The sequence below is a fragment of the Passer domesticus genome, chromosome 2 (genome assembly GCF_036417665.1).
Source record: "Passer domesticus isolate bPasDom1 chromosome 2, bPasDom1.hap1, whole genome shotgun sequence".
NCBI classification, from domain to species: Eukaryota; Metazoa; Chordata; class Aves; order Passeriformes; family Passeridae; genus Passer; species Passer domesticus.
In genome coordinates, this window is record NC_087475.1 from 41,992,824 (window position 1) to 42,006,214 (window position 13,391).

General features: G+C 43.3%; 1 protein-coding gene across 1 annotated transcript in view; it reads right to left on the minus strand.

The window, feature by feature from the left end:
- Positions 1-13,391, minus strand: part of CLDN10 (claudin 10) — a 53,677-nt gene that overhangs the window by 13,319 nt on the left and 26,967 nt on the right. The window lies entirely within an intron of this gene.

Genomic DNA, 13,391 nt, shown 5'->3' on the forward strand with positions numbered 1-13,391 from the left:
TACTTTCCACATCAGTAGTATATTTGCCATTGATGTGGAAAGTACACTGCCGGTCTTTACTTTCCTCCTATTTATGTCAAAACTATTGTTACATTTTCTAAACCTTTTTGCCAGATGGGCAATCACTGGAGGATAAGAAGCCATATTTGCATCATTATTCTTCTGATGAATGCTCTTTGGTTTTGCCGTGTGGACACAAACCCGGATGTAATCACCTTACAGACATATATTAAAAAAAAAAAAAAAGAGGGAGAAAGAAGAAAAACCTCAGAGTTTGATGTACATTTGGATGTGTGTCACAGTGGGAACAGGGTGTATTTTGATGTTAGTGCTCCAGCGGGATAAAAGGGGGTCCACAGATGCATTTGCTGAAGCAATGGCTCCCTGCCTGCTCTCTGCCTCCTTGGTACCCCCTGACTTTCAGGTGACGCACAGCAGCACTGGCAGGGAAGAGGGAGTGGGAAAAGCAGTGTTTGCACGGCAGCGTTGGGCATGGGGCACGCTACAGCTCCATTCAACCTCTGTGCCAAGATGCCTTCCTCTCTTCCCAGGAGGGAAAAGAAACAGGGTCCTGAAGAAGGTGAGCCAGCCTCCTGTGTGGTGTCAGGCTGTAGCCAGAGCTCACTTTGGAACACTGGGATGACTACAGATCCAAGTCCCATCTCCATGATATTGTGATCTAGTTATCCTAGGACATGACAGCAGAAGGGAAAAAGGAAAGAAAGATTTTTGCAACATTTCCCACCATCATAGTGCTTTGGGCTCTTGCAGACTGGAATTATGTTGGTAGTGGTAAAGTAGATCAATCCAAGCTATCAAATAGGATCTAATCAAGTCTGAGGTAGGAGACTTGAGTCCAAACTCGGGTCATTGTGTTTCTTGACATGGGAAGCTCACCTATTGTTTTGTTGATAGCAGTGCTTTGCTTGTGAATCCAGGGAGTACCATTTGGGCAAAGTTTGGCCAGGGCCCGTCAGAACTTTTTAGTGCACTGTCGTGCAATAACCAGAAGGCTGGAGCGAGTGTTGAAGGACAGGAACACAGCCAGGACACCTCTAGGCCTGAGTCTGGGAAGGAGAGGAAGAGGATGTTCCTGAAGAGCATAAGCACCGCTCCCCAGAGGGCCAGCAGAAGTGGCAGGCTGGTGAGTGACCCTGCTGAGGGTGGGCAGTCCTGCTGAAGCTGCCGTGGCCTCTGGCTGTGATGTCCAACAGCCATTTGTGCTGTCTCAGACCTGCTGCTTTCAGCAGAGCCAGGTTTGGCTGCCATGTACTGTGTGGATCCACACCTCTTTGAGGGACACCTCTCTGCTGCCAGGGACTTCAGGGTGAGCCCATGCAGGTGGCTTAGGACAAATGAAATTATTTCAGCCTCAAACCCAATCTCTGTCTGCCCATAAGGACCCTTCAAGCAGGGCTAATTTATACACTCGTTCCCTTGTAAGCCCTGTTTTATCCAGAATGTTGTAAAGTGTCCTGAGTGTGCATGAGAACCAGACTTGCTTTGGCTTCAGAGAAAGGCTCCTCCTTTCATCTCCTGACACTGCTGCTTCTGAGGATGTTTTATGTTACTAGTCCAGCTGTTACCATCTTTCTCATCTAAAATCAGAGAAAGATGTTGCACTTCTGATCTCAACTTTGGTGATCTAAACCTAAAAGGACATAGTGCACAGCTGAGCGTTCCCCCCAGGCTGAAGAGTAAGGGAAGATGCAAGATACTCTTCCATGGTGACATTTTCTTCATGCTGGCTGGAATCTGTAAGGATAAGACATTGGAAAACATTCATCTGAGATGCTATGTTTCTCCCCTGTATATTTTTTTCAGCTTCTTTGTCTTGTGCAACTGCAAGTCCCTTTACTGTCAGCTTAACTTATGCATCTTCCAGTTTTCCAGGATACTGTGGCCTGTTGATGTGGCAGGAGCTTTAACATCCATATGAAGACAATTCTATATTTCTCTTCAACCTCTGTCTTCCTGCCACCATAGTTCTGGCATTGGATTTGCTTACTTGGCTTTCTTAGCTATTTATAGTTTATGTAGTAGAGCAAAAGACTCAGCCATTGTTTGTTTGTTTGGTTGTTTTTTTTTGTTTGGTTTTTTTTTGGTTTGGTTTTTTTGTTGGGTTTTTTGTTGTTGTTGTTGTTTTTTGGGGGATTTTGGGGTTGCTTTTTTCGTTTTTTTTTCATTCCTGTGCTTTGCAACAAGTTATGACTTGGAAAGTTTTTGAAAGCTCCTCAGGCTGCTGTGGGACTAATTTCTGTTTTCTTCTCTTCATAAGTTGATCATGTCAATACAATCACACAGTTTTGTGCTGGGTCATTTGACAGATATGGGGTTTATTCCCTTGGACTGGGGATGGTTTATTCCCTTGGATTTAAGAAAGGTGCTCATGTCGATTTTTTAAAGAAAAACAACCCTTGTGGTTCATTTTTTGTGGCAAAATTCCTTGATTCTTGGGCATAAAAGTAGAATTTAGGGGAGAAATATTAGTATGTGTCTAGAGTAGGCTATTTCATTTGGAAGGGACCTGTGTTGACCATCTAGTCCAGCTGCCTGACACTTCAGAACTGACCCAAAGTTAAAGTGTGTTACTAAAGCTTTGTCTGAATACCTCTTAAATACTCACAGGTTTGGGGCATCAACCACCTCTCCAGGAAGCCTCTTCCAGGGTTTGACCATGCTCTCAGTTATTAAATGCTTTTCCTAATGTCCAGTCTGAACCTTCCCTGGCGCAGCTTTGAGCCATTCCCACGCATCCTATTGCTGGATTTCAGAGAGAAGAGATCATCTTCAACTTCCCCTCCTCAGGAGGCTGCAGAGGGCAATGAGATCACCCCTCAGCCTCCTTTTCTCCAAACAAGACAAGCCCAGAGCACTCAGCCACTCCTCACAGGACATGATTTCCAGCCCTCTCACTAGCTGTTGTCCTCCTATTGCTGCATTCAAAGACCTCAACATCCACCTTAAATTGTGGACCTGGCACTGCACACAGCACTCTGGGTGAGACCACAACAGTGTTAAAAAGGAAGGGATAATCCCCTCTCTTGGAGGGCTGGTGATGCTCTGTTTTATGCACTCCTGGAAGGGATTTGCCCTCCTGGCTGCCAGGGCACTTGGCTGACTCACACTGATCCTGCTGCTGACCAGCAGCCCCAGACCCCTTCCTGCAGAGCTGCTCTCCAGCCACTCCTCTCCCAGTTTATACTTATTCCCAGCATTACTCTGTCCTAGGTACAGAAACTAGCACATAGATTTTTTAAATTTAATCCCATTAATGGGATTAAATTTAATCCCATTAATTGCCCAATGCTCCAATGTATTGAGATCACTCTGCAAAACCTTTTGTCCCCGAAGTGTATCAACAGTACCTCCTGGGCTGGAGTCATCAGCTAATGGTGTGTTCAAGTCCAGGATCAGATTGCTGATATTGAACAGATCTGGCCCCCAGGAACGAGGGGTGGGGAACACCACTGGTGACCATTGACCATCCATATGTGGCCCCTTTGTACAACCCTTTGGACTTTGTCCTTCACCAGCACACCATGAATCCATTCATCCCACAGCTGGACAACTTGTGTGGAAGGATGCTGTAAGGGACATTATGAAATCCCTGACTTAAATGCAGAAAAACTCCCCACCTTCCCTTCATCCACCAGGTGGGTGACCTTATAATAGAAGGATATGAAATTAGTTAAACAGGATTTTCCCTTTGTGAGCCTGTGTTGACTGTGCCTGGGGATCGCATTGTTCTTTAAATGCCTTTTGACAGTACCCAGTGTGATCTTCTCTGCAACTTTTCCAGGAACTGAAGTAAGACTAACAGGTCTGTAGTTCCCTGGGCCTTCCCTCACATCCTTCTTGTAGATTGGAATAAGATTGGCTAGCTTCCAGTCAGCAGAGATCAACCCCAGGCTACTGAGGTTGTTGAACTACATACATACATTCTACAAATCAGCCTGGAATATTAATAAATAGTTGAATTTTTATAATGTACAAACTTTTTATTATATTGCCATGTACAGAAGAGCCCTTCACAGACAGTTTTGCTCTCAAGTCTGAAATACAGGATATTATTTTATCTCTTGCAGGCTCAAAATTACAAGTAATCATTATTGCCTCATAAGTTAAACACTGGATGACAACAGCATTTGTTCTGCAGCCAGGATAAGCAGGCTAGGGTCGTCATGCCTTTGTCCTGGAGTAATTTTTCTTGTAATTTTACCATGCATAAGTTGGGCAACTTGAGACTCTTTCCTGGCTTTGCCATGTTATGATTTCCAGGGTGCCTAGAGCACTTGTGCAAAAGGAAAAAGTCCCCACTTTATTTTTCTTCAGCTGAAGGACAGCTTCCTTGTTTGCTAGGGTTTTCCTGAGAGTCTGAATATTGAAAAAGTAAGGCAGACATAGGGAACATAGACAGGCTTATAAGAGTGTCATCACCTGGGTCTGTTGGCAGTGCTAGGTCTGGGGAGGGCACCCCAAACTGGCATGTAGGTTACAGGAGATTAAGTGAGGAGCTTGCAGGGCGCTCTGCATTGTGCAGAACAAAGTGCCGCCTAAAAAATGAGCAACCAGATCCTCTTCCTCAAAAGAGAGCAAGCAAAGGAATGTTTCTGTCTCACCTAAAAAAAAATCCATCAGATTGGGAACATCAGTTAATAATCACCAGTCCTTGCTGGGGGTGCTATCATTGTTTTTCTTAAGTAGTGGAAAAAATAATTAAATTAAATTACTGCATGTCTTTTTTAAACTGCCAGGACAAGAATGATTTTTAGCTATGCAGTTCATATATTACATAACAAAAAGTAAAAAATTAATAGGAACTGACAATCCAGAGCATTTTAAAGGAGTGAAAAAGTGCATTCCTCAAGCCATAAACTTTCCCCTCTCCCTCTCTCTGTTCAGTGCATTTGGACATTACTGACTTTGTTTCTTGACACTGTGATTAATGCTTTGTTTCTTTCTTTCTTTCTTTCTTTTTTTTCAGCTTGCCTTAATTTTGTTGAGAAAAGCCTGTGTAGTTCCCTGAAAGTTTGTAATACAATCTTTTAAAAATAGATATAACCTGTTTAACAAACTCAGCAGGAAATGTGAAGAAGTGCATCTCCTACTTTCCTGGAGGTGCATTCCTCCTGGCCAACAGCACAGGTGCAGCTCTCGTCTGTCAGAAGTGGCCGCCACATCAAATTAAGTTTTACTAAGCACAGGCAGATTGCTGTGGAAAGGCAGGAAATATCTGGACAGATTTTAAGAACATGTAATTCCTAAAATCTAAAACAGATTTTAAGAGCCTATGTAATGCAACTTAGAAAGTTTGCAAAATTTTAGAAAGTTTTAAAATAAAAGGAATATTGTAAGTAATAGAATTTAAAATGATTTAATTGAGGTGGCATGTGGAGAGGCAAATGGTTTTCCAGAGCAGTTGGTGTTCAGAGGTTCAGATCCTTGCCAGTGAGCCATAAAGACAAAGAAGTTGGATCCTGACCAGTGCCTGAGTGGCAGGACAATGTTTGGATATTGGTTCCCTGCAGTGGGAATGCTTTCCCACCGAGCATGTCCTCTGCCCTTGTGTGCCACAGCTGGTTTCTACTCTTTCCTGAGCACCTGGTAGATGTGGGCAGGAGGATTCTGTCATTTCTTACAGGCACCAGGATAGCTCCAGCCAGAGGACACGCAGAAGCAGGAGCTGACCCTCTGTGGGGAGCACAGCAACATGACAAGGGGCATGAGCTGGAAGGCAGGAAATTCCCTTTAGGTATTAGGAATAAATTGTTTACCAGGAGGATGGTCAAGCACTGGGGGCGGGCTGCCCAGAGGGGCATCTCCCTGCTTGGAGGTGCTCAAGACTTAACCGGTCATGGCCCTGAACAAACCCATCTGATTAGATGTGTTTTGGACTAGATGACCCCTGGAGGTCCCTCCTAACCTGACTTTATTACCCTGTGATTTTGTTACCTCGCTGGAGCAGATGGAGGAGCACTGGGCTGCATTTGATTTATTATAGCTCTAAGTGGCACCCAGGTGCAGTAATGATCACAGATTATATGTTGTGCCCAGAACATGATTCCATGTGGTCCCTGCTACCCTGTTATTTAGCACACATGCTGAAATCTTCTTTTCACAGATAGGTGCATTTCAGTTCATAACAGCAGTGCATTTAACTACTTTTTCAGCTGTTTACACACAGGAAATTTTCCATGGTCATCCTCTTTTTTAATTTCTTTTTCTAGGATGCCTCTGGACACGCAAGAGAAAATCCCAAGGGGAGCACATGACACAGAGACCTTTAGCTCTGCCAGTGTAATACCCTTCCTGAGACAGCAGGGCAGGGATGAAAAGAAGAGACAAGCTCCTGGAAAAGAGGGATCATTTCCCACGTGGATGAAGGAGCAAAGATGTTCAGTGTGTGCTTCACCTAACGGGGGGTGGCAGCAACTGGAGAGAGTGGTTAAGGAGATGTGAGGAGACTGGCAAAGGCCCTGGAGGAGGCAGAAATAAGCTGCAGCAGAGCATGAGTGAGGTGATCATGTACACGTGCTCTTTACCTAGCCCTGCTTAGGTGTAGCCTGGCCCTCATCATGCATTTATTTGTTCCAGTTCCCAGTTTGAAGGAAGGAGAGACAGGCGAAGGTGATTTCTGCCTTTTAGCTTTCCACCAGCATCTCTATTTGCAAGGAAGCTCTTCCACATGCCTTCCTCTGGTTCATCACCCCAGTTCCCACAGGGGCTCCTTTTTTACTCAGGGAATGGTTGTGCCATGAAGATGATGTTGTGGTTTTCTGTCCCTGGCCCACTGTTTGTCAAGCACCAGTTGTCCCAGCTGGTGGCATAGAAAGATATAATTTAACCGAGAACCTGAAAATCACAACCTGGAGCAAAGCAGCTTCTGCAGTGTAATTAATTTTAGAGCAAACGGACTGGGATCAAAACAGGTCACGGTGACAAAGCGGAGTTAAAAGCTGTCTTAGATCAACATGCTCAAGCAATTCAGAAACAAAGGGAATAAGGAAATAATATGTGACAGATTCAAAAATCAATAAACCGGTTGTGGTTAGTGTGCATTTGATCCATCATCAATACTGCTCCTTTTGATCCTTCTGGTTTGATTTGGTTTCTGACGTGGTGTGTGTATTTCAAAGAGAAGTGGGTAAAACCCTCCAGTGGAAGGGGGGGGTTGCCTTCAGGTGAAGAGGCTCTTGGATAAAGAGGACAGATTTAAAATTAAATTTAAATTTTCTGAGCTTAAGAAATCACAAATAAAAGTGGCAGTAATGAGAGATGAGGACAAAAAAAAATCTTAAAACATAGGTGTCAATGTCAGTGTGTTTGTGCTGGGGGATATGATCAAGTTCCCCTCATCTTCCCATCTACTGAGAGCATTGCCTACTCAAAAATTGACTGGATCAGACAAACTTGGAAGTTTTTTAGTGAACCAAGCAATACTTCAGCTCATTTTTGTGTGCAATCTGTGTGCAGCACCATGTTTTTCCTATTTCTTCAGTGTAATGTTCGGCCGGCCTCCATGCTGACTCCTGAAGAAACAGTCCACTACTGCATGTAGTAAATGAAGCAGTATATTACCTAGGAGAAAATTCATTTGGACTGCTTATTTTTGCTGGGTCACAGTCCAGAGTAGCCAGCAAGACATTTGCCAAGGGCAGGACATAATGTGCTTTGCCTGTTATGTTAATGCTTTCATGGTCCCATACGGAAAGTATTTTTCTTCCATTACATTGCAGTAGTTCTACCTTGCCATTGCCCTTGCAAAGAAATAAAGCCTTTTCCACTGATAATAGAGATCCAGGTATGCACTGTGGGGTTTTCTTCTGTTTTCCTCTTTGTTTTCCTCTTTGTTCAAGTGTCTTTTCTCAGCTGATTGTTTATTTCAGTGGCTCATTTATGTGCTCATTGCAGCTTTTAAATTCCCTTTAGCTGCAAACTGGGTAAGGAAGGGCAGAATCACTTTTGAAAATTCATTATTATAATTATATAAAGTATCTTTTTTTCATATCATAAATGCATTTTGTCTTTTAGAAAAGGAGAAATTCTTAAATAGTTTTGACTCAGGTTGCAGTTTGTAATGTGGGAAATTGAGCATGTTTCTGATTTTGGCGGTATTATATGGAATTAAATATTGCACTGCACTTTTTATTTTCAAAAAAGTGGTATAGTGGCAGGCAATGGGATGATGCAGAAATCTCTTTACTTGGTTCTAGCTCTGGGAAAGTTCAGTTTTCTTTTCTTTTCCAGTGTTTGCTGTAGTTATTTTATGTGGACAGGAATTAGAAAATCTTTCAACAGCAAATTCATGTTTCAGAAGTCTCCGGGTGACAAAACAGTGGGTTTTGATTGTAAATTGCTTGACAAATGCCAGCAAAATAAAAATGCCAGCGGATGCCAAACATTGAGACTGGAGACACCAGTGTGTTTGATTTTCTTTAATGACTGCTCTTTGTTTTTCTACTGGATTGCACACTATTGACAAAAATTACTTTCAGTGATGTCTGAGGATTAAGGATTTATTTGGAAAGATGGCCCAGAGCATTTTGTTCATGTGGTATTCTGGGAACTGTTAACTTTTCTAAATACATACAAGAAAAACCTGATTTTGTAAAAGAGAGCTAGGACATGGCATGCAAAAGCTACAGGCTGAGTTTATCCATTAGAGAACTGGACACAAACATTAAAATATAGCTGGAGGAAGTGTTTGTGCAATTGCTGAATATACTGTTAGTGTGAAGTTCTGTGCTTTGGTATGAAATGCAAACATAAAAATGCATGAAATTCAATTGCCAGCCAGAAATCCCACCCCATCCCCTCCAGTCCCATTAAATACAGGACATCTCTGGAAAGTGTGCAGTGCTATGCAAGGAATTTTCCTGCTTGTAAAGGAAATCTAGAGGCATGGGCTGTAGGCACCAGCTCACAGATCCTGTGTGCAGGCTGGTCGGTGACTGGAGCTGTGTGGAGCTGCAGTTCTGTGCCAGCCATTGTCCTCCTCACCAGGCACCTTCCAGAGACACGTCACATGCCCTGAGCTGTGAAAATATTGATTTTGGGATCACATGCCTGAACAAGTCTCAATTTTCCTCCCATCCCAAACAGGATCTAAGCTCAGGCTGGGATCCTCGTTGAGCAGGTGTATGCCCTGGAGGTTGCTGCAAGCCCTTTGCCTGCCTGTTCTTTGCAGGAGGTTTTGTTCACCTCTGCCACAACTGTTCTCCAACTCCGGCAGCACAAGCCCCAGTGCAGACTGAGGACGGCTTAAGCATGACCAAAAGCACAAGTGCCTCTCTCCTGCCTGCAGGCTCCCCCTGTGTCAAACCACCACTTCTGTGGGAATGATGGCTGCAGATTACCAGCCTCAGGCACAGATCACCCCCCAGCTCTGTACAGGGTGACCAGAGAAATGGAAGACATGACAGGTTTTGAGGACTGAGTTTAAAGTACAGAAATTAAAAACCACAGTTAAATTAAAGAAGTTAATTCTTGTCTTTTTCCAGCAAATCTCATGCTGACTGAGCAGCCTCTGTTCACCCACACCAGCAGCCCAATATTGTCCTGGGTTCTTCAAGGCCTTCCTCCTAGCTTGTACACATTGTCTGCCTGTTCTCATCCCAGTGAATCGCAGCATGAGTGGCTCAGCAGATGAGCCTCTCGAGTTTGAAGTGCTCATCCCTCTGCCCCTCTCACATCTTCAGCACTGGCTCCCACAGCGAGTGCCTTGTGCAAGCAGAAGCTGCCCAGGTGCCCCAAGTACCTCACAAGTGCTGAGGTGTTTCTTGGCTTTTGGGAGGGAGCAGCAGCATCCTTGGATGCATGCCTGTCAGCTGAAAAGATCCTTGCCCAGATGCATTTCAGTGATTAATCTGCTGCCTCTAGACTTAGGGGTGTCCATGCCACACAAGAAAAGAGAGGAAGGTTGGATTTGCTTGAACTGCCTGGGACTGGTAGGGTATCCCAAGGGTGGGAATCCTCCTGGATATTCAGATCAATATCTACCATGTGGTAGGAGTGATGCAGAGCACTGTAAATAAAGCACATAACAGCTTGTGTTGCAGACCTGCTCTACCAACAAGGCTTGGAGAAGTCAAGGGGCTCTCTGTTTTCCAAGGCAGGACTGTATGAGGTCACTCTCCTGTCTGTGCTGCCCCTGAACTCAACCTCTCTTCTGTGAGACATTTCTGGGCACGATGGTGGTCTGCTGGCTTGTGGGAATGGCCTCTGCCAAGTTTTTCAGGCCTGGAATAGGTCGTTCCTTTCTCATTTGTAAAGTGTTGGGTTAATTTCTAATCAGAAGTGCCTTTGAACTTCCGAACTTTGAACTCAGTGAAAGAAGCCTACTCTTGAGTACATCAAAGCTTGTCACTGTGCTTGGGGGAATGATTTATGCCACAAACTCATCATGCCAAGAAATCATTGCAAGTTCTTTTTGTGGCACTGGCATCATTGAATATATTAATATGCACAAGTAAATAAAATAACGCCATTATTCTAGGATGCACACCCCTGAGAGCAGAATTTGCTCTGTAGGTTTTCAAGAAGGCTGAAATACCACCTACTGATCTTACACAAAAAAATCTCTCGTGTTAGAACACAGCAAACAAGAACACTCATATACATATTTATTAATTTATATTGAAAGGATGTGATACAAATTATTTTATATATCCCTGTCTTATACTATGTCTCAAAAGAGATCAGGCTCTTGTCAAAACTATTATTTCCTAGATATTGAAGAAAAATTATTTGGCAACAACCCCACCAACCACAGTTTCACATTTTCTTGATGACATTAAACACATTACCATTACAAACTGTTGAAACTAATTCATAAAATAGCAAGAGAGAAATAATGGTTTAGGATAAGTAGAGGAGACTGAAACAACCCAGCACACATACCATCCCTTCTCTTAGCTGATGAAAATGTTCTTTTCCCTTTCCTTACAGAAATCTATAATAGGACACTACAAATGGTGTCTACAGCAGGGTCTCTCTTTATCCAGAGAATTTCTTCTGCAGCCAAAGCTCTCACATACTACTGCACACTACCAGTATATCCATAGGATAATTAATTACTAGAAGTGGGATGGGTATGTCATAATTACAGCTGTCCATTAGCCTTATCGGGAATTATCTAAATTTACTTGCAAAACAGAGAGGTACTTCCTTTGTAATTCCTTTGTAGCTTTGCTTTGCAGGCCTAAAAATGCCCACCAGGACAATAATTTCATTAGGATTTTGCTTTTCATCCTTTTTTTTTTCTTTTACACTGTCTGGGTTTAGAACTTACTTTCATGTGTACACCATGACAGAAGAGCTCCCAAATGAGCTGGTTGTGAATCTCAGGTTGCTATTGTTCCTCATCTTCATTCAAACAGCAGGTTACAACAAAGTATGACATTCTGTGCTGGTTTGTTTGTACAACAGCTGAGTTTTTTGCAATAGGGAAGTAAAGTGCTTGAGTCATGTCCATTTGTTTTCAATAGGACTGCAGTAGTATTGACCTGAGAGGTGTTTGTTTCTAAGGTTTTTTCCCTGATGACTTCCAGAATCTGATGCTGATTTCACTTTTTTTCTTGTATGGCAGAAGTCACGCCTGGTGAGATAAGCCACCTTAAGCTGTTCCTGATCCTCAGACGAGCACTGAGAACAGTGTTTAGCATTTCTGTGGGCATACTCTGTACTGTTGCAACACAATACTTTTCACTTTAGTGTTCCATCACCTTCAGTGACTATTGTCCCAAAATATTTGCAAGCTTGGGAATACCCAGAGTTATGATGGTGGCCCTGTATAATCACCCTCTCATGTGATTAATTTTGGAGTAATTTGTACTCATCAGTAGAGCTTGCCAGATTTTCTATTAGAAGGATGAAACTGCCAGGACCTCTAGTCCTGCTCTGCCTTGTGTCTCCCTTCAGAACAGCCAGGCACTGGTTCACACAATTACTTCTACACTCTGCATCCAGAGACTTGCAGCCTTATTTAAATTATGTCTGCTCATGACCAGCTCCCTAAATGGTTCACATAAAAAACTAACTGCCAGTTGTACTTTCTTCAAAAGTGGAAGTGGAGGGGCAGGTACTGATCTCTTCTCTCTCATGACCAGAGACAGGACCCAAAGGAATGGCATGAAGCAGAGTCAGGGGAGGTTTAGGTTGGATATCAGGAAATGTTCTTCCCCCAGAGGGTGTTTGGACACTGGAACAGGCTCCCCAGGGAAAGGGTCTCAGCACCAGCCTGACAAAGTTCAAGAAGTATTTGGACAATGCTCTCAGGCACATGGTGTGATTCTTAGGGATGGTGCTGTGCAGGGCCAGGAGTTGGACTTGATGATCCTGATGGAGCCTTTCCAACACAGAGTAGTCTATTATTCTATGATTCTATGATTATGAGCTCATCCTGGTGGCATTATTATTATTATTATAGCAGTGAAGGATCAATACCAAAAGAGGAAAGTCAATGAGGGATTTACTTTCTTGATATTGGAGTATTTTATTGATGGTGTGAAGCAGCTGTGAGTGCTGTTTCTCCAGCTCCTAAACCACTTCCTGGTGCCTGGGTCAGAAAGGATCTCTGAATGGTGATGGAAAGGGTTGACCTTGCCTTCTGTATTAGTATGCTCATGTATTTTTTTAAAAAATCTTGTTGCTTCTTAAATTAAGAGAATACTACTACATTACTTATCCCTGCCTGCTGGGAGCGAGGGTGAGGCTGAGATGCCTTTGTGCCTAGGAAGCAATTTTCAGACCAGAGACTCCAGAAAAATGCAAAATTTTGCCCACCTTTGTATGCTGAGACCACAGAGGGCACACTGAGTAACTTCCCCATTTGGCTGAACCATGGCTGGAAATGTGACACTGGCTTTGCACCTGAGCATGCAGAGACACCTTAACTGAAGAGTTTTTGTGTGATGACTGTATCATATATGCTTAAGGGGCAGGGTTATGTCTTTGAGCTGAAAGAAACTCCTTGGGAGTGCATAAATCACAGAAGAACTAGGTTTGAAGATTGTATCATATTCAGTGGAGGTGATAAAATCTCCACAGCATTTCTATCTCTGAAATTAGTCATTATTTTGAATAATGATCCATACTTGCTCATTTTCATGTGAACAGTTATGAGGAAAGCTTAGCATGAAGGATTTACTTCAAGCTTTCAAACTCTTCCTCAAGATCCAGTGGTCTGTGAAGTTTAAAGATCACTGACTAAGGCCACGTGAAGTGGTAACAGGGATTGATGACACTTGAATAAAGAGAGTTATCGATCTGTGTGACAGCTGCCATTGCTAACAATGTGGTCTAACCACACTGACACCTCTCTTCCTCTCCCTTTCCTTGCCAGCCAAGACTTCTTCAATGCCTCTGCAAATGACCCTTCAGTCTGCTCT